The sequence below is a fragment of the Geotrypetes seraphini genome, chromosome 5 (assembly GCF_902459505.1).
Source record: "Geotrypetes seraphini chromosome 5, aGeoSer1.1, whole genome shotgun sequence".
NCBI classification, from domain to species: domain Eukaryota; kingdom Metazoa; phylum Chordata; class Amphibia; order Gymnophiona; family Dermophiidae; genus Geotrypetes; species Geotrypetes seraphini.
The window spans coordinates 207,873,139-207,895,427 of NC_047088.1; the positions used below are offsets into that span (position 1 = coordinate 207,873,139).

The 22,289-nt window shown below is 42.2% G+C and overlaps 2 protein-coding genes across 3 annotated transcripts in view; one reads left to right on the plus strand and one right to left on the minus strand.

The window, feature by feature from the left end:
• Positions 1 to 6,686, minus strand: part of LOC117360466 (sodium channel protein type 2 subunit alpha-like) — a 233,013-nt gene extending 226,327 nt beyond the window's left edge. Inside the window, exon 1 of the mRNA XM_033944243.1 lies at positions 6,585 to 6,686. The gene's annotated coding sequence lies outside the window, so the exon portion shown is untranslated. The remainder of the gene's footprint in view (positions 1 to 6,584) is intronic.
• Positions 1 to 22,289, plus strand: part of LOC117360465 (sodium channel protein type 2 subunit alpha-like) — a 526,898-nt gene that overhangs the window by 69,734 nt on the left and 434,875 nt on the right. The gene's annotated exons all lie outside the window — the stretch shown is intronic.

The following is a 22,289-nucleotide window of genomic DNA, read 5'->3' on the forward strand; positions in this document are numbered from 1 at the left end:
ATAAGACACTAACTATTTTTCTGAGGCCCTCCAAGTACCTACAAATCCAAAATGTGGCCCTGTAAAGGGTTGGAGTTTGAGACCACTGGATTAGAGCCATCGTTAAATGCACGGTGACTTTACAGAATCAAGCTCTTAAGTCTTAAAAGCTTATGATGTCAGACTGTTTGGCGGAGGGCAGTGGTATAGTAAGGGTGAGCGGTGCCTAGGACATTGGTGCCCCTCCCTCGCCCTCTTCCCTGCTCCCCACCCCTGCCATGCGCATGCTCCCTTCCTTTCCCCTTACCTTTTTAACTTCTCTGGCGTGAGCAGCATGCCCATGTCAGTGTCGGCTCATCCTCTGACATCACTTCCTAGGTGCGGGTCCAGGAAGTGACATCAGAGAGAGTGCTGATGATGACGTGAGCAGCAACCTTGTGCAGGGGAAGTAAAAAAGGTATGGTACCTTGGAATCTGAACTTAATCTGTTCCAGAACCCCGTTCAAGTTCCAAAACGTTCGAGTTCCAAGAAAATTTTTCCCATTGAAAATAATAGAAACTGGATTAATCCGTTCCTTGGTCCCACAAACTCAGAGACAGCAAGATCGGGTCCCCCTGGCAGAGACAGCAAGATCGGGCCCACGTGGAAGAGGCAGCAAGATCGGCAACGGCAACTGCAAGCGGTGCTCAGCCCAAAGCTTCCCTGCCAGGCGGAAACAGGAAGCTGCGTCAGAGGGGAAGCTTTGGGCTGAGCAACACTTGCAGTTCCCATACGTTTGGATTCCGAAGCAGCGTTCGGATTCCGGGGCAAAATTTAATTTAAAAAAAGTTTGGATTCCAAGTTGTTCGAGTTCTGGGGCGTTCGGATTCCGAGGTACCACTGTATTCTTAATGCTCCTATTGTTCCCAATAACCATACTCCACACACTACCGTATTTTCACGCATATAACGCGCGCGTTATACGCGTTTTTACCTACCGCGCATACCCCTCGCGCGTTATATGCGTGAGCGCGGTATACCAAAGTTTTAAAACATAGTTCCCACCCCGCCCGACGCCCGATTCACCCCCCCAGCAGGACCGCTCGCACCCCCACCCCGAACGACCGCTCGCACGCGCTCCCATCCGCACCCACGATCGGAGCAAGAGGGAGCCCAAGCCCTCTTGCCCGGCCGACTCCCCGACGTCCGATACATCCCCCCCCCCCCGGCAGGACCACTCGCACCCCCACCCCGAACGACCGCCGACTTCCCGACAATATCGGGCCAGAAGGGAGCCCAGACCCTCCTGGCCACGGCGACCCCCTAACCCCACCCCGCACTACATTACGGGCAGGAGGGATCCCAGGCCCTCCTGCCCTCGACGCAAACCCCCCTCCCCCCCAAGAACCTCCGACCGCCTCCCAGCCGACCCGCGATCCCCCTGGCGACCCCCACGACCCCCCCACCCCCCTTCCCCGTACCTTTGGTAGTTGGGCCAGAAGGGAGCCCAAACCCTCCTGGCCACGGCGACCCCCTAACCCCACCCCGCACTACATTACGGGCAGGAGGGATCCCAGGCCCTCCTGCCCTCGACGCAAACCCCCCTCCCCCCCAAGAACCTCCGACCGCCCCCCAGCCGACCCGCGATCCCCCTGGCGACCCCCACGACCCCCCCACCCCCCTTCCCCGTACCTTTAGTAGTTGGCCGGACAGACGGGAGCCAAACCCGCCTGTCCGGCAGGCAGCCAACGAAGGAATGAGGCCGGATTGGCCCATCCATCCTAAAGCTCCGCCTACTGGTGGGGCCTAAGGCGCGTGGGCCAATCAGAATAGGCCCTGGAGCCTTAGGTCCCACCTGGGGGCGCGGCCTGAGGCACATGGGCCCAACCCGACCATGTGCCTCAGGCCGCGCCCCCAGGTGGGACCTAAGGCTCCAGGGCCTATTCTGATTGGCCCACGCGCCTTAGGCCCCACCAGTAGGCGGAGCTTTAGGATGGATGGGCCAATCCGGCCTCATTCCTTCGTTGGCTGCCTGCCGGACAGGCGGGTTTGGCTCCCGTCTGTCCGGCCAACTACTAAAGGTACGGGGAAGGGGGGTGGGGGGGTCGTGGGGGTCGCCAGGGGGATCGCGGGTCGGCTGGGGGGCGGTCGGAGGTTCTTGGGGGGGAGGGGGGTTTGCGTCGAGGGCAGGAGGGCCTGGGATCCCTCCTGCCCGTAATGTAGTGCGGGGTGGGGTTAGGGGGTCGCCGTGGCCAGGAGGGTTTGGGCTCCCTTCTGGCCCAACTACCAAAGGTACGGGGAAGGGGGGTGGGGGGGTCGTGGGGGTCGCCAGGGGGATCGCGGGTCGGCTGGGGGGCGGTCGGAGGTTCTTGGGGGGGAGGGGGGTTTGCGTCGAGGGCAGGAGGGCCTGGGATCCCTCCTGCCCGTAATGTAGTGCGGGGTGGGGTTAGGGGGTCGCCGTGGCCAGGAGGATTTGGGCTCCCTCCTGGCCCGATATTGTTGGGGAGTCGGCGGTCCTTCGGGGGGGGGGGGGAGGGATGTATCGGACGTCGGGGGGGGGGGGCATCAGGCTTTCAGGATGGGGACAGACCTTCAAGGGGGGACAGTGCACGGAAGTCAGGGGGGGTGAACGGAGAGTCGGGACAGCGCACGGAAAGTCAGGGCGGGCGAAAGGAGCGTCGGGCAGCATGCGCGGTATACCCGTGAGCGCGGTATATCAAAGTTTTTGTGCAAATCATCGTGATTTCTGCGCGCTATATTCGTGTGCGCGTTTTATACGGGTGCGTGTTATTTGCGTGAAAATACGGTATTCTGAATTAAAATCAAATTTACTGATGTAAAATATCTTAAATTGTAGCAGTTTAGCAAAGAATACTCTTTCTTGAAACAACATCCAAGATTTATAATCTTCCAGAAAAAGCTGAAAGCTCGATTGTTTATGTGAGCTTTTATCTCTAGCTAGCTTTTCTAAGCTATTAGAAGTTAGCACAAAACTGCATTGGCTTGCCAAAAGTTAGGCACACCTACATTCAACAGGTCGATGGCTGTGTATGTGAGCATGCTTAAAGGGAGAGTGTGACACAGTGGTTAAAGCTACAGCCTCAGTACCCTGCAGTAGTTGGTTCAAACCCCCACTGCTCCTTGTGACCCTGGGCAAGTCACTTAATCCCCCATTGCCCAAGTTACATTAGATAGATTGTGAGCCTGCCAGGACAGACAAGTATTTTTTCTTGAGTACCTGAATAAATTCATGTGAACCATTCCGAGCTCCCCTGGGAGAATGATATAGAAAATTGAATGAATAAATAAATAAGGGCACCATGCAATGCAGGCAACTAATATTATCTTATAAGTTGCATGTATTGCTTGATGATGAATTCTCTGAAGGGAGTCTTTCAGATTCAACTTCACTGTCTGATCAGACTCTACCCCCTGCCAGTCTAACCTTTACAAAGTTCATTAGACAAATGGGCAGGATTTTCCAAGTAGGATGGAGTCTGAATCAGAAACCACTGTACAATTCAGTGAGGTACTCGACTACAAGGAGTGCCCAAACACTGCCTGAACCAAATAAAAGAGGCCTTGCCACAAACTTATGAACGAAGCCTTGCTCAAAAAATGAGAAGCCCCTTCGTATACCAGTTGCTCCAAAGAGGTTAGATTCCCTTTACAAACTGCCCCTGGTTTCGACAAACCACAGCTACCACACCATTAGTAGTGGAATCCTTCTTAAAAAAAGCCACGGCTCTAGAACCTACACTAGCGCTTCTCCTGGCAGAGAGGGCAGTACACTGGATAAGTTTGGCTGCAAGATGTTCCAGGGCTCCATGCTTATGAGCAAAATCCTGAACTACACCTTCTACTGTATATGTCCTTCTACATGAAGTCTCTTGTTCAGAAGATGTCCAGTTATGACAAATACATACCATCCTCACATTTCTCGACTTATCAACATCTCAAGCATAACTTCCTGGAAACTAGGAAATATATGGCTAGCTCTACATATGATGCCTTTAATGTAGCCTCTCACACCTCAGTGGTGTCCATTGCTATGCGCAGACAGGCTTGGTTCAGTATCTCAGATTTTAATGTCAATGCTCAAGACTTTCTTTCCAATATACTCTGCACAGGTGATAACTTGTTTGGTGACCATATAGAGGAGGCTACTCAAAGACAAAAAGACATGCGCATACGCAACATCTCTCCTGCCGTGATCGTTATCGGTGCTGGGGGGGGGGAGAGGACAGGTTGTCTGGGCTACTGAGCTGATCGCAGCCCTTATTCGGAACTTATACCTGTTTTGACTTGGTCTAAGTCAAAATGTATAAGTTCCGTCTGGCAACCTGTCAAACCTTTTTGGTTATGGCTACCAGATGACTAAGTCTAGGTCAGCCCACCTCCCGACCTTTCCACTCCTCCAAAAATGCCCCTTTTTGCTCTAGGCGTTCAGAGGCAGGGTAAAGGCATAAACTGGTTTTACATACGTCTAAAATTAGCTTTGATTATCAGTACTTGGATGATCTGTTCTTTTGATCATCCAAGTACCGACTTAGGCCACTTTTTGAACATTTATTATTATTATTATTATGAAACTCCTTAGTGTATGGAATCTTCCAGGGACTAACAGAAAGAAGATTATCAAAGGTATAAACCTAATCTTTCATTTATAAAAGCATCCAGTGTCTACAAACTAATGTCAAAAAATTATTTCATGTGCGTGTAGAGGTATCAACAAAGATACTGGATTTTCATTGTACTATTTTTTATCAAAATCAAATATTTGTCATCATAAACCTTATTATGAAGTCCAAATTGCTTATGTTGTACAGTACTCTGTCTCAAATAAACTTTAAAAAATTCTAGAATATATAAACATAATTTATCTCTAAGCATAATTTCAATATGTGGTCTGGCCATTCAAAATCCAGTACAGTTATGCACTGTCCAAAATAATGCCTAAGAAATGCTCTTACTGCTTCAATTTTAGCATTAATAGGTACTAAAAATTTGCTAGCAGGCCAGTGGATACAAAGTCAGTGAAGAATTGGTCAAAAAGGAATTGAATTGATCACAGGAAATGATGAATTGGCCAATAGGAATTATGAGTAGGGCCTGCAAGCAACATGGAGAGTTTGAACTTTACCTCTAACCCTTAAAGACCACTTTATGCATAGGATCTCCTAGAACATTTTACCAACACCTGTATACTAGAAAAAAATACTTATCTGAGCAGTACAATCTCTAATTTATCAAGTTTCAAGTTTTATTTTAATTTGATGAGTCACTTATTTAGATTACTAAGCGAGTTACAACAGTAATAAAAATATAAACATATATTTAGACATACCATTTAAAATTTAAAAATGATAGGTTAGACCGACAGACTTACAGACTTCAATACACAAGGTAAGGAGGGATAGAACTACAATTCAATGCTTTAAAGTACAGAAAAGAATCACAGATGTCTTTATCTTGCCTGCCCCAGGAAATAATTACCACTCTCTTTTGCACCTTCCCCTTTCAATCTTCCTGTTCTCTAACTTGTGTCCTTCTTGACCTTGTCTAGCCTACCATTCCTTTTGTTCTGCATCTATTCATCTGACTATGAAACCAAGACTGCAGTTCAACTATCACTTGCCTTGTAACAATGTCTTATTTTTATGAAATAATGCAATAATAATTCCTATTAAACCAATTTTAAAATTCTCACTAATCAAATAGTTTGGGGGCTATAAAGTTAGTTAGCAGGAAATTCAACATATCAGATTCAACATTTTAGTTCTAGAGATTTTCTTCTAGGACGTAGAATCCTGCTTTTGAAGCACAGATTTAAAGGGCTGTTCAAGTAATACATCCTATGAATCTCTCCTACAATCTGCACCAAGGTGACCTCATATACATTTATTAGGGCCCAACAGACAAAGAAATTAGTAAGAGTAGGCCACATTACGCCCACCTAGCATTAAAATACTGTACTTAACACAATCCTCCTGAAAATATGTTCAGCAAAATTGATAACCATTAATTCTACTGATAAACCTGCTGATGATTTGTAACCCCCAGAGCAGCACAATCAGTTGCCGAGCTGTAAAATTACAGAGACTCTGAGAATGGCCTACATGGAACATGCAAAATTATCCCTCTCTTAAGGCCTGATGAATCTGAGATTTAAAATAAGCTTTATTTTGCTTAGATGGTATATCACTACAAAAGATCTTCATGGTTCATTAATATAAAAACAACAGCACTATGGCAACTTTGGTTACCGCATAATGCTTATTAAAATGTGTTAGAAGGGCTATAATTAGCATCAGTGCAGCTTTCCTTTATTACCTGAGTAAAGAAAAAAATGAATGACATTAATATAGCAAAACACTATGTAAAACTGGAGCTGTCACAAACAGAATTGCTTGGCCTAAAAGATATTTGACTGTATCAGAATACCACATGGTTGCACAGAAGCCTGATATATATATATATATAACTATTAAGTAACATCAGGATAGCTACTGATTAATAATTAATTTATCCCAATACTAGGCAAATATAAATGTACATTCAGTTTTAAAATAAGAAAATATCATAAATAAATGTATATGTATGATGAAACAGTCTGTAACCTTACCTGATGAAAAGAGAAATGCATATTCTAGTAATAGAAAAACACGATTCCAAATGATATGCTGTTACATTTCCTCCAAATGAATCTGCTTAAATGTGTAGCCACAGAAGTTTAAAGGATTAACAGTTAATCTGTCTTAACTTAAATAAAAGAAAAAAAAGGAAGAAAGGAAGAAAGAAAGAAAAGAAAGAAAAAAAGGAAGGAAGGAAGAAAAAAATCCCAGAGACCTGCTCAGAATCCTGTTTCTTATTCTAAGACTCACTCTATGGCAGCTAAAACAGGAAACAGCTTGAAGGAAAACACAACAGGCAGCAGCTAATATGGTAGTGCCATCTACTGGCAAACAACTTAGCAGCAGTAGGCATTTAATACTTTTTAACAGGAAGAAATAGTGTACACACACAACCACATCCAACCAAAGTACAGTGATACCTTGGAATCCGAATGCCCCACTACTTGAACAGCTTGGAATCTGAACAAAAAATTCAAGCACATTTTGCCCCAGAATCTGAACACTGCTTTGGAATCCGAATACCCTGCACGTTGTTTGTATGTGTTTGTGCCCCGGAATCTGAACGCTGCTTTGGAATCCAAATGCCCTGCACGTTGTTTGTGTATGTTTGTGCGTATATTTCCCCAACGCTCGGGTCATCCATACATCGTTAGTTCATTGTTGGAAGCTGTAGTGAATGCATCTCGTTTGATTTTTGCTTTTGTGTAGTGTAGTAAGGAAAATACTGTACTGTATTATTATTATTTGTTTAAATTTTACCTTAAAATCCAGTTTATTTACTGTTAAAATTTGAGTTTGTGTGACCCAGGAATGGATTAATCCAGTTTCTATTATTTTAAACGGGAAAAATTGTCTTAGAAGTTGGAACTCAAACTATTTGGAACTCGAACAGGGTTCTGGAACAGATTAAGTTCGGATTCCAAGGTATCACTGTACTGAAAGGGGGAAGGGAGATAAGAAGGTAGTTTACCTGCAGAATAAGCATGGAATATTCTTGGACATACAGTATTCTCTGTAAAGGAAATCATGCATTATGATACCTGTCAATGAGTCTTTTCTGGAGTAGCCCCCATGCTCTGAAATACACTTTTGCAAAGCCTTTGTAAAAGTGTATTTCAGAACATGGAGGCTACTCCAGAAAAGGCTCATTGACAGCTATCATAATGCATGATTTCCTTAACAGAGAGTACTATATGTCCAAGAATATTCCTTGCTTATTCTGCAGGTAAACTACCTTCTTATCTCCCTTTCCCTTCCATTACTTTGGTTGAATGTGTACATTTCTTCCAGTTAAAAAGTATTAAATGCCTACTGCTGCTAAGTTGTTAGGATTTGCTTCTCCACTCCAACTCTAGCTGAGATCATTTTCACATATCTTATTTGACTTCATATGCAAATTTTTCTTTTTTTTCTCTAACTCCTGTTATTCTATTTTCTGTCTATATGTTCCTCATTTAGACCCCCTTTTACAAAACCGTAGTACAGTTTTTAGTGCCAGCCATGGCGATAACGGCTCCAGTGCTCATCGAATTCCTATGAGTGTTGGAGCTGTTACTGCCACATCCGACGCTAAAAATCATATTACGGTTTTGTAAAGGGAGGGGTGGGGGTTTCAAGTAAAAGAAGATAAGGGAATTGTGATGGGCCATTTTAAATGTGGTAGATATAGTACATCTGATATGTTACATGGAGATAATATTGTAAATTAATTGATAAGAAAATCTACACAATAATACAAAAAAAAAAAAAAAATCTTATCTTTTAACTTATGTTACCTTGCAATTTGCTGTCCTTGTGATAAGGTTTATAAAGATAAAAATCCCCAACATTTAAAAGTTAGGCTGACTGAGCTTAATAAAGAAAACCAAGATGCTTCAATGGTCTCACTTTGTATAATTAATAAACCCACTGTTTAAATTTCTGATGCACTGCTTTAGATCAGATTAAATTAAACCTTCAAGGGGGTGACTTGAGTAAGTAATTGCTTGAAGCTGAGCAGAGATGGATATTTCATTTCAATTCTGTTAAACCTTTCCATTTAAATCAATGTATGTAGATTGGAAGATGTTCTTCTGGAGTGACAGTGGATTAGAATTGTGAAAGTTAGTGCTAAATGGTTGAGCCAGATGCTGTAAATGAAAAAAACTTACTGCTGTTTCGTTCGTTTGTGGCTTGGTTAATTGACTAAATCATGGATTGACTGACCTCAATTATAGGAAGTGATATAATAAATGGTATTGGTACTATTGTGAAACTGCATTATTATGAACTACCCCCTGAAGCAGTGATAGTGAAACAGGGGCCTTCATCAAATATGATTATGCACAGTTTGATACTTACAGTAACTCCTCTTTTGAAAGGTTTAATAGAAGTTTCTCTCTATGAAAAAAGCGTTTTCTATTAGACCTATGATTTTAACTCATAGATCAAAGAATTGCTAGTTGTTAGTAGCATAGAGCTGTGATAATCTGGAGGTCTTTTTTCTCCTCATGTATTATGACCAAACTGGTCTGGTAAATGTGCTATATCAGGTGTTATCTTTCTGATTGTTTCAAACTTGTTAATAGGAAACATTTACGTATCGTACGCCTCTTTGATTTTCCATCAGTAAAGGGCAAGTGTCTACAAACGTTTCCTTGGTAAAATGTTGGCATTTCAGGTAGCTCTATGGGAAAAAGAAATTGGTATTCATATATCATTTCTCACATCTTATTCAGCCTTTAGAAGAACGTTGAAAACATATCTTCTTTGGCAAACATCATGACTAATTCGCTATGGTAAACTTTATGACCGATTGTGATATACCACATTGCATTACGTTAGTGACTTTTATTCCACCATTACCTTGCAGTTCAAGGCGAATTACATAAGGGGTTATCTGGACATTTCCAGAAGAGTTACATAGTTGAGCAGGTTACTTCTGGGGATTGAAATGTTCCTGTGGATTTAGTTTGTCTTGATGGATTTCTTGAATAGCAAGGTTTTTATTTCTTTTCTGAAAGTTTTGTAGTCTGGTGTCGTAATCAGTAGATTGGATAGTTGGTGGTCAAGTTTCGCTGCCTGCGTAGCCAGTAGGCCATCGTACATTATTTTGTGTTTGATGCCTCTGATTGGGGGGTGCGTGAATAGTGTCTGGGTTCTCTTTTGTCTGGTTGTGGTAGTTTGGATAAGGCGGTTGTTCTAGTAGGCTGGGCTGTCTCCATTCATGATTTTAAATAGTAGACAGTAAAATTTGAAAAGTATTCTTGCTTGTATTGGTAGCCAGTGTGAGTCGAGGTATGTGGTGGTGATGTGGTCGTATTTCTTCAGCAAATAGATCAGTCTCAGGGCTGTGTTTTGTACTGTTTGTAGTTGTTTTCTCATGACTACGGGGCAGGGGAGATAGAGGATGTTGCAGTAGTCTAGAAGTCCTAGGACTAGGGATTGGACCATGAGCTGGAATTGTTTTCTGTTGAAGAATTTTCAGATTTGCCTTAAGTTTCACATGACCGCGAATGATTTCTGTACTGTTTTGTTGATTTGTTAGTAATTAGAGAATGACACGGTGGCGGTTTACCCGCGGCCACCGCATTTTAGCCGCGGGTCACCCGCCGAAAACGGGGAAGAAAACTAGCAGTCGCTGCGGCGACGGGGACAAGGCCATTCACCGCCCGCGGGGCGGTGAATGGTCTTGTCCCCCGCAGTGAGGCATGAAGGATTGCGCGGTCCCCGCAGCTCACACCCGCCCGCCCAATCGATTCCAGTGTCCAGCCAGCTCTCTCCCCTCTCCTCACCCCAGTCCGCAGATCCTCCTCCTCGGCGACCCGCACGCTACCAGAGAGCCGCACACACCCGCCGCTGCTCAGCCTCGATCTTCTGCTCTGACGCAACCGGAAACAGGAAGTTGCAGCAGAGCAGAAGATCGAACACTGAGCAGCCGCGCGTGTGCGGCTCCCTGGGAAAGCGCGCAGGTTGCCGAAAAAGAAAACCCACAAACCAAGGTGAGGAGAAGGGAGAGAGCCGGCCAAACACCAGGATCGACCGGGCAGGCAGGTAGTGGCCGCGGGGACCGTGCGATCGCTAGTGTTCCTGGCTCAAATTGGAAGGAGGGAGTGAAAGGAAAAAGGCTTATATGGATGCAGCGGGGACGGTGACGGGGCGGTGAATGGGATGGCAGTGGCGGTGACGGGGCGGTGAAAGGGATGGCGGTGACGGTGACGGGGCGGTGAAGGGATCGGCGTTGACGGGGCGGTGCAGAGGATGGTGGGCCGGTGACGGGGCGGTGACGGGGACAGATTTTTTCCCCGTGTCATTCTCTATTAGTAATTCTTGACCTATAAACCACACAAAACCATGAGGTCGCTGCGGTATATAAGAATCTATGTAATGTAATGTAATTGATAATTATGCTTTTTTGGTGTTTTTCTTGTTGTACAATATGGGATAGATTCATTAAAGTATGCCAAAAGCTAGGCAGCAAAATACTGAGCACTTAGCAAGTATTCTAGAATGGCAAAATTGGGCACTGAAGCCATCATCAAATACTAGCTTAAGCTGGTATTTGAATACCTAACTTTGGGCATGAGCATTTACAATATGCCATGTCAAAAGCTGGTATAAAAACTTGTAAAGGATTAATTTAAAATGTGCACATAAGTTAAAATGTGTATTAAAATTCAATTACTAATTTAAAAATATTGAAAACACTAAATTACTCCACAATGGAAACAAGTCAACTGAATCGTCCGATAATCCAAACAAACAGACTTGTCTAATAAATTATCTCTAATCAAGACTCACTTCTTAGGTTAACTGTGCTCTCAGATGCCTGCACTGTATAATCATAAACAATTTTCTCTACAGTCTTTGCAGGAGAGAGATATCTGTCATCGAGCTCAGTACCTGTGAACTGGAAAAGTGCTAATGCTCTGTGCTTATAACTTATATAAAGTGCTTTTTATGCGAAATAAATAGCTAAAACTGGCACTTATCTCTTTGTGACTTTGGTGCCAATATCTTGGTTGTAGCAATTTAAAACTTATGCCCAACAGGGACCCATTTCACCTATTGGCGGCTTCTTCAGGGGTCTACTATATAACTACAACAAAACAAACAGATGATATAATCATTATACTCAACTGGTTAAAGATAATGTATAAAAACTCTATACGAGGTTACTCACTGTGCAGCTACGCTCTGGCTGAAAAGCAAAATGGCGCTGTGAACTAACAGAAGCCGACGCATGCACTTATAAGCTCTACATGTCATCGCTATTAAAGTTGAACTCTTAGCGCATGCGTGTAAACATATATTGATTGAACACAGAAATGCTACTGAAAATTAAATGCTCAAATTAACTGAACCAATAAACTAAATAAACTAACTGAAAAATAAAAAATAAAAAAACTGAAACAATAAACTAAAAATACCAAAACCAAAATGAACTAAAAAAAATGAACCCCAGTCTATAGTGGTATTCAATCCTCTAGGTTTCAGAGTGCCAAGTCTGAATATCCAACATGTCTCCCGTTGGAGCAGTTTTCTCTGTCTATCACCACCCCGGATATTTGGTGTCTCCTTATCAATACAAAAACATCTCAGTTCTGAAAACTTGTGTTTTAATTGTCGGCAATGTTCTGCTAATGGAGCATTTGATTTTTCACGTTTGATGTTTGATTTATGTTCTAAATCACACGTGCACAGAGTCGCAAAAATCAAGAGTTCAAGGAAGACCTTTAACGGGTATCAGACACATACCAACAAACACCATAGGTTTGTCGGGAAATTCCTCATTTACCCAACGGTGCCTCCACCTCCTATTTTGTTTATCATTAATCTTTTTCCTTATTTTACTATGTTTTTTTTTATTGAGATTCTTATGAATTATGCATAGCTAGTATGAAAAACTTTTACTTAGCTTTTTCATCTAAAGATCCGCTTGAGCTAACCAGTCAGAAGTTTGATTTAACCCATTAGGGGCCATAGAGTCTAATCGGAACATCCACCAAAGTTCGCACCGGTTCAGCCTCCAGGCAGTGTTCCCTCCCTCCCACCCTACAAAAATTTGGTCTAGGACCCGCCACTGCAGATCTTCTAACGTATGCCCACACTGAATCCAATGATGGACCAGCGGGGACGATTCCGAGTGAGTGCGGACTCTGGACTTATGTTCTGTTAACCGGACCCGTATAGAACGGGTGGTTCTGCCTACATACAATTTGGGGCAAGGGCATTGCAACACATATACCACATTCTCAGACCTACAAGTGGTATTATATCTCGCCCTGTACATAACCCCAGTAGTAGGATGAGTCCAATATTCACCCGGAATCGTGTACTCGCACCATTGGCATGAACCGCACGGGGAATGATTCCCACTGGTAAGGGGGATTCTCTCCTGTAATTTATAATGATTTAACATCTCCCCCAAGTTTTTTCTCCTGCGGTACGAGCACAAAGGCGCTGCATCCAGGTCAGGGATTAACATCCTAGGAATATGCCAATGTTTTTTGACAATTTTAGATACACTATGGGCTAGGGAGGAAAATTCCTGCACAAAGGCCACTGTGTCCTGGGACTGTGCACCCCACTCCCCCTCATACAAAAGCCAATCTCTATGGGCATTCTTAGCTCTTTTATACGCCCTTTTGACTACATCATAAGGATAGCCCCGATGATAGAATCTTATTTTCATCTGTTTTGCCTGGCAACGAAAGTCATCTAAAGTGTGGCAAATCCTGCGTAGCCTCAAGAACTGACTTATGGGCAAACTTATTTTCAAGCTCTCCGGGTGAAAGCTGTGAAACCGTAACAAACTGTTACGGTCTGTCTTTTTCCTATACAGGGACGTTTGTAAATGAGTAATCCCTTTTGTAATCAAAATATCTAAAAACGGGATTTCCCTATGATTTATAGTAGCAGTAAATTTGATATTGTTATCGAGCCTATTTAGTTCTGCTATGAATAATTCCAATTCATCCTCTGTTGAAGACCATATACACAGGACATCATCAAGGAACCTCTTCCAGATCTTGACTTTAGAGAAAGATGGCATAGGATAGATCAGACGTTCTTCTAAATCTGCCATAAATAAGGCCGCTAAGGAAGGAGCTAATGATGCCCCCATAGCTATGCCATGCTTCTGTAAATAAAATTCATTATGGAACCAAAAATAGCTTCTGGTTAATACCAGGGTGGCCATTTCCATCAAAATATCTGTAGATAACTGAGGTCGGATCTTTTGTTCCACACAAATTTGATGTATTAAGGTCAAGGCTCTGTCCATGGGAATCATCGTGTATAAGGCAGTCACATCCAATGTGACTAAAATCCAATGAGGTTCATAGACATCCAACTCAGATATGATTCTGAGCATATGGTTAGTATCTTTGATATATGACTTAATAGAGGAAACCTGTTGTTTCAGAAAAATGTCCAAGAATTTGGATAAAGGCTCAAGGGGGGAATCACGCATAGATACAATGGGACGTCCAGGTGGGTTGTGTAGATGTTTATGAATTTTCGGAAGAAAATAGATGACTGGAGTCACATGGAATTTCTGTTGTTGACATGATTTATGTTCTGTCATTCTCGTTTTGAAAGATCTAGTCGACATCCCCACGTAAAATTTGTTGCACAGACAGGAAATGACGTATATTATATGATTAGAAGAACATGTAAGAAAATGTTTGAAGTACATTTTCCCATCAGTTGGATTTTTAAATTCCTTTAAAGATACAGTAATATCACAAATGCTGCATTTCCCACATTTGAAAAATCCAACTGGTAACACATTTCTATCAACTTGATTGTCCATGTTTTGTATAGTGGGAGATAAAATATCCTTTAAATTTCTATCTCCTGAAAATGCTATGCGTAAATCCAAGTCTTCAAAAATGGGATGAGTTTTAATAATTTTCCAATTATCTTTCCAAGATACTTGCTATCTCATTGCCTTGAGTTGAATATTTTAATACGCAAGTCAATGTATCTTCTGATTGTTTATCCATGTTGTGAACTTTTTCTTATAATAACTTTTAAAGGATTAAGTTAAAATGTGTATTAAAATTCAATTACTAATTTAAAGGTATGCCAGAACTCTTTAAAAAGTAAATTCAGTTGAATTTTTGACATGAAGGTTCTGTTTTTTTTGTTCAATTTAACAGGCAGAAACACTTTTAAATCACAACCTTCTTTAGAGTTGCTCTACCAAGACTATTGAACAACACGCTTCAATATCAGATATGCCAGATTTAAATGTGTATCCTGCCAGAGGTGGTGTTAGACAGCAAGCGTGATCTAGGACCCAACAGAGGGGAAAAAAGTCTTTTTTCTTTTGTTTATACCATAGCACCAGCGTGGGGTTAGAGAGGACAAAAGAGAGAAGGGGGGGGGGGTATGGTGAAGAGTCTACAAAAATAAACCCACCAGGTCATTTGAAAAAAACACCTTATTACGCAGGAAAAGTGAATTGAATCAAATCAAAAAATCAATTCAATAGGCCAAATCAAATAGAATTGAAAATTGTTTTTCCCTGAATTGGGCAGCACTAACACAGTAACATAGTAACATAGTAGATGACGGCAGTTAAAGACCCGAATGGTCCATCCAGTCTGCCCAACCTGATTCAATTTAAATTTTTTTTTTTTTTTTTAATTTTATTCTTCTTAGCTATTTCTGGGCAAGAATCCAAAGCTTTACCTGGTACTGTGCTTGGGTTCCAACTGCTGAAATCTCTGTTAAGACATACTCCAGCCCATCTACACCCTCCCAGCCATTGAAGCCCTCCCCTGCCCATCCTCCACCAAACGGCCATACACAGACACAGACCGTGCAAGTCTGCCCAGTAACTGGCCTAGTTCAATATTTAATATTATTTTCTGATTCTAAATCTTCTGTGTTTATCCCACGCTTCTTTGAACTCAGTCACAGTTTTACTCTCCACCACCTCTCTCGGGAGCGCATTCCAGGCATCCACTACCCTCTCCGTAAAGTAGAATTTCCTAACATTGCCCCTGAATCTACCACCCCTCAACCTCAAATTATGTCCTTTGGTTTTACCATTTTTCTTTCTCTGGAAAAGATTTTGTTCTACGTTAATACCCTTCAAGTATTTGAACGTCTGAATCATATCTCCCCTGTCTCTCCTTTCCTCTAGGGTATACATATTCAGGGCTTCCAGTCTCTCCTCATACGTCTTCTGGCGCAAGCCTCCTATAATTTTTGTCGTGCTCCTCTGGACCACCTCAAGTCTTCTTACATCTTTCGCCAGATACGGTCTCCAAAACTGAACACAATACTCCAAGTGGGGCCTCACCAATGACCTGTACAGGGGCATCAACACCTTCTTCCTTCTACTGACTACGCCTCTCTTTATACAGCCCAGCATCCTTCTGGCAGCAGCCACTGCCTTGTCCCACTGTTTTTTCGCCTTTAGATCTTCGGACACTATCACCCCAAGGTCCCTCTCCCCGTCCGTGCATATCAGGTTCTCTCCTCCCAGCATATACGGTTCCTTCCTATTATTAATCCCCAAATGCATTACTCTGCATTTCTTTGCATTGAATTTTAGTTGCCAGGCATTAGACCATTCCTCTAACTTTTGCAGATCCTTTTTCATATTTTCCACTCCCTCTTCGGTGTCTACTCTGTTACAAATCTTGGTATCATCTGCAAAAAGGCACACTTTTCCTTCTAACCCTTCAGCAATATCACTCACAAACATATTGAACAGGATTGGCCCCAGCACCGAACCCTAGGGACTCCACTAGTCATCTTTCCTTCAGATGCAGCCTTGAGGGAGTTAATCTTTGTTTGGGGCCCTGAGGGGGTTAATCTTTGTTTGGGGCATGTTTATCCCTTTAGCTGGGGTTGCCATATATTTGTGAAGACAAAAAAAGAGGACACATGGCCATGCCCTAGCCATGCCCAAACCTCGTCCCCGGTCCTGCTCCAGCCCAACCCTAGCTTTTCCCCTCCCCTAGGCGGTTGCCTGTTGTGTTCAATCAGGGCCCTAGTAAGCTATAATTGCACCCTGTGCAACTTGTCCTCCATGGTGCCCCATCCTTTCTTGCACTGCCCCCACCCTCTTCCCTATGATGCTATATCAGGTGATATATCAGACTTTCAGTTGTGAGTTTTGAACTTTATTAGAAAAATTAAATGGTCAGAGAACAAAAGTAGAAAAAAGGATTGTATTTTTCATTTTAAATAATGTTGGTCTCAGTCTCTGCTTTCTGCTTTCCTCTGTTTTCTCTTAATTCTCGTACCAAGGATTTGTGTTCATTTGTCATTTTTCTCTCTCCTCCTATCTTCTTCATCTCCTCCACTACATCCATCTCTAACATTGTTTTTGTCCTCTCAATGTTCTTCAGTTTATTTTTCTCCCTCTCCATTCATTCTTACTCTGTAGTCTTCAATTTACCTCTTTTTACTGTCTACCTACTGCTTAAAAATATAAGAATTGCCATACTGGGACAGACTGAAGGTTCTTCAAGCCCAGTATTCTGTTTCCAACAGTGGCCAACCCAGGTCCCATGCACCTAGCTAGATCCCAAGTAGCTAAACAGATTCTATGCAGCTTATCCTAGGAATAAGCAGTGGATTTCCCCAAATTATCTCAATAATAGCTTATGGACCTCTCTTTTCAGAAATTATCCAAACCTTTTCTAAACCCCGCTAAGCTAACTGATTTCACCACATTCTCTGGCAACAAATTCCAGAGTTTAATTACACATTGTGTGAAGAAATATTTTCTCCGGTTTGTTTTAAATCTACTACTTAGTAGCTTCATCTCATGTCCCCTAGTCCTAGTATTTTTGGAAAGAGTGAACAAGCAATTCACCCTTACCCTTTCCACTGCACTCATTAATTTTATAAACCTCTATCATATCACCCCTCGGCTGTCTCTTCTCTAAGATGAAGAGTCCAAGCCGCTTTAGCCTTTCTTCATAGGGAAATCATCCCATCCCTTTTATCACTTTTGTTGCCCTTCTCTGTACGTTTACTAATTCTGCTAAATCTTTTTTGAGATAGGGTGACCAGAATTGCAAACAGTTTTCAAGGTACGACCATACCATAGAGCAATACAAGGCACTTCTACTACTGGAGAGTATGGCAGAGATTGAAGATGACTTGAATCGGAGCAGACAAATGTCCCATGGCTTGAGACCATTGGGTTAATAGGGTCCATTGTAGAATTCTGAGATGCAGACATACAAATGGGATGATGTATACTGTGGATACCATGTGACCAAGGAGCCGTAGCATCTGATGTGCAGTATGGGTAAAAGGTTGGAGATTGACACAAATGAATCAGATTTGTTGACTCTTTCCAGTAGGCAGCTGTAGCAGAAGAATAGCTTCCGGGGCTGCCAAAGACAGCGTGTTTACTTCATTCATGCTGCCTGTAGCCCAAAAAATGCGGGACTGCAGCGCTGGAAACAAAAAATGCTGGATCCTGATGGAGGTGGGGAGGAAAGGGAAAGAAGATGCCAGACCTCTGTGGGAAGAAGGATGGGGAGGAAAAGGGAAGGGCAATGATGAGGAGAAGGTGTACATGAATGGAGAGGAGGGAAAAGGCAGAGACAGGGAGGAGATGGTGCACATGGATGGAGAGGAGGGGAAGGACAGAGACAGGGAGAAGATGGTGCATATGGATGGAGAGGAGGGGAAGATATGGAAAAGCAGACAGATTGAGAAGGAAGCAGAAAAATGGAAGAAAGTTGAATGTTAACACCAAAGATGGATGTAGAACAGAAAGTGAAGGAGATAAAAACAGCAAATGGATAAGACGGTCCTAGAAACAGTTAAGAGCACAGACAGAAGGAAGTACTGCCAGAGCTTGGGGAAAGAGGATTGGAAAAATAAAATCACCAGACAACAAAGGTAGGAAAATGATTTATTTTCAATTCAGTGATTGAAATATGTCAGTTTTGAGAATTTACATCTGCTGTCTATATTTTGCACTATTCAGGAAGATATGCATTTCTGGTGATATACTGCATGAGACACATAGACGAAACTGCATGAGATAATTGCGCGTGGACAATTGAGGGCAGACAATCACATGCAGGATGTCAGCGCGCTGGATTCAAACACTATTTTAAAGCAATCCTTTACTTAGAACTGTTGGCACTCCCGTTGTGGGGGGTGTTGGGGGATACCCCCCATTATAGAGGAAACAGCCTTTTCCCCTCTTTTTTTAGGGAAAATTACAGTTTCCTCTGTAATGGGGAGGGGTTCCCCACCCCCCCAACGGGAGTGCCAACAGTTCTAAGTAAAGTTGGCGGTTCCCCCCCCCCCCACACACACACACAGCTCCTCGGACTGCTGTAAAATTGTGTTTGAATACAGCACACTGGTGTCCTGCGCGCGGTTGTCTGGCAGCAATTGTCTCATGCGGTTTTGACTCGTCACCACTGCATGCAGAGCCTGGCATCATCAGTTTCAGTTGTGTATTTTAGTTTATGGTCCTGTATTTGCGCTCATCTAATCAAAACTTATTAACTGTCCCATCATTAAAAGTCATCGGAACACGAAGAGCTGAAATGTTTACTGTCGCAGGGCCACAATGGTGGAACTCCCTTCCCCATTACATCAGAATTGAAAGTGATATTATAACATTTAAAAAGCTTTTAAAATCTTACTTATTTAAGGACGCCTTTGATTTATAATACAACTAAAGGACGCCCTTAAACAATTTTAATGCATAAATTTTTTACGCATAAATTTTTATTCATAAATTTTACCCTACCTTTCGTTCTTCCCTGGTTTTTTGTTTTTTTCTTCTCCCACATTGTAACTTTACCCTCCTTCCCTATCTTTCATGTGAGTCTTAATTGATTTTGTAATTTGGTTAAAGTTTCTATATTATATTATTATGTACATCGCCTAGAATTTCGAAATAGGCGATCCATCAAATGTGAAATAAAACTTGAAACTTGAAACTATGTTCTGCATGTGTGATCAAGGCCAGGTGTTCTGGTAAGAATGATTGTCAAAAAGCACTATTGGCATCATGGCCCCAAGTAATTCTCCTTCAGCCCTTTTGGACCCAAAATGGTTCTTACTTAAAAATTAGTGAAGACCACTGCCTTAGACCATTTCTTCATATCTTATTTAACTGTGCATATAATTTGTCTTCTATTTATCCCAATTAATTTTGTACTGCCTAGCATGTCCATCATCTATTTATTTATACTTTTCCCTCAGCTACATAGCAAGATTTTTCACTGTATTGTAGGAACAGCATTAGTATCATATCAATGTAATGGGAGGACATGCAAAAGTGGCATTGTGAGACTCAAAGGTGAAGGGGAGAAATACGTAAATGCTGATAAAGAAAAGATGGAATTGCTTAACGAATATTACCTTTCTATGTTCACAGCTTAAAGGCCAGGAGCAGGACTGCAAAAGATGAACACAAATTGGAAAGTAGGGGTGGTAGACCAGGAACGATTACGAGGACCTAGCTAAACTAAAGATGGACAAAGCGATATGGCTGGATAGATTATATATCAGCGGGTACTGAGGAAGTTCTGGTGGCTTTGTTGGCTGACCTTTTCAATGCTTCTCTACAGTTGGGAATGGTCCTGGAGGATTGGAGAAGGGCAGATATGGTCCCTCTCAACAAAAGCAGAAGTAAGGATTGGGAATTATGGCCAACATAGCTGGATTTAAAAAGGTTTGGACAACTTCCTGGAGAAAAAGTCCATAGTCTGCTATTGAGACAGACATGGGGGAAGCCATTGCTTACCCTGGCAGGTTGTCACAGGGATCCATACTGTCTTCCATTTTATTTAATATCTACCTTAAGCCTCTGGCTGAGCTGCTTTGGTCGAAACACATCATTGGCATAGATATAGAATTTTGTGTCCAACTACTTATAACAATTGAACCAGATCTACCCACAGCTTTGAGTAACTGACTGCCTGGCTAACTGCAACTCAAGAATGGGCAAGCAACAACAAACTTTGCTTGAACCCAAGCAAAACAGAGATTTTGTCTTAAGATCAGTAGCATGGAATGTCAGTTACCAACCGGTCTACAACAGTCGGGTTTTAGGATCGTAAAACCCAATGCAAAATAGCCAAGCAAATGTTAGTGAATCAATCGCTTGGCTATTTTGCGTGGGGTTTTACTCATTTGCATGGGTTGGGTCGGATCAGATTGGAAAATATGCAGTTGGCCATTTAGTGAATCGAGTGGGTAGCAGCGATCGTCACTAAACCTGTGAAAACAGGTTTAGCGACGATCGCTGACTAGTGAATCGGGGCCTTAGTAATTAGAGCTTGGGATAAGACAAAAGCCACTGGATATTTCCAGACTGACACTATTAATAACCAATCATGGCTGTCCATCTAGGGAGCCAAACCAGATCTCATCACCCACCCATCCACCCAGAACAGAAACTCATTTTGAATTATTCCTGACTTGACAGCTGACTTCAAGCCCCCAGGGTCCATAAAAAGGGGGAGAGTTACCTAAGTTCTTCCTCTTTGGATCACCACTGGACATTCTGTAACACACCTTGCTGGCTCCATGTATTCCTAGCTATTCAACAACCGAGGAACTCTTCTTCCAGCAAGGGCCCTCATCATAGTGAGTTACTTTTAATCCAACATAAAATTAATCATTCTGTTTCTCTAACAATATTTTATTTTGTGGCTCATTTTCCTTGTTTAAAGATCCCTAAATTGTAACTAAAATTGCTGCATTCCCTGCCTAATCTTATAAATACATTTTTCTCTGTAAAAATAAAATTCTAGTTCTTCCTTAAATGCTTTAAGTATCTGTTCTTAAATATTACACAGAGCCAAGTTATAAGTAGGTAGGGTATGCCCCAAATTAACATCTATTTATAATACACTATATATATTATTCTCTTCTTCAAGTGTTTTGTTTTGTTTTTTTTATTGGTGGAGAAATGTGGCCAAGGTTAATAGTTCACAAGATAATATTGTTTTCCTAAGAACTAAATTAATACTGAAATGTTATGGTACTGTTTTATAGGAAAATATAAATTAGTGCTGAAATTGTATTGTGCTGTTTTATAGAAAATTCAACATCTTGTTTCAGTAATAAAATCCCAATAGGTACTAAGTGAAAACAGTCACTGCATATCTCTCCCTGGAAAACAAACCTAATTTACTATCTCTGTAACTTTTTATATCTATTTTCTTGTCAGCATGTACCCTAGTGCACATACACTATAAAGTATGTACAAACTGGCGCCTGACTACCTTAATCTTCTAACAAAACTGCATTTCTTCCTAAACCTCCACCCTGCTAAAGGTTAGAATCTACTTTACTGTTCAGGCATAGTTTTGAGGGTGGCCTTCAAGCAAGTGCCTCTGCATTGAGCACCCATAACATTTATGCCCGCTAAGCCATCCTTCTAAGCCTCCCTTCTTAATAAAAGGAGAGCATTTTTAATTCATTTCTAATACATTTAATTTTTCAGCTCCTCCCCTTTACCAATGTGTGGATTAGTGAAATTTTAGTGCATAACATTTTTCTGGCATAAGAAGAGAACTGATTCTGCAGCATATGCTAAGGGTGCTACACATAAACCCACTGTTCTAGGTGTAGACCACCCCACTTTATTTAAGCAGTGTGTAGTTTCCTCTGGGTCTAACCCTTGGACCTCCTGTGTAACTGATTACCTCACCACTACCTCTAATATTGAAACAAATTTTGAAAAGTACTGTTCATTA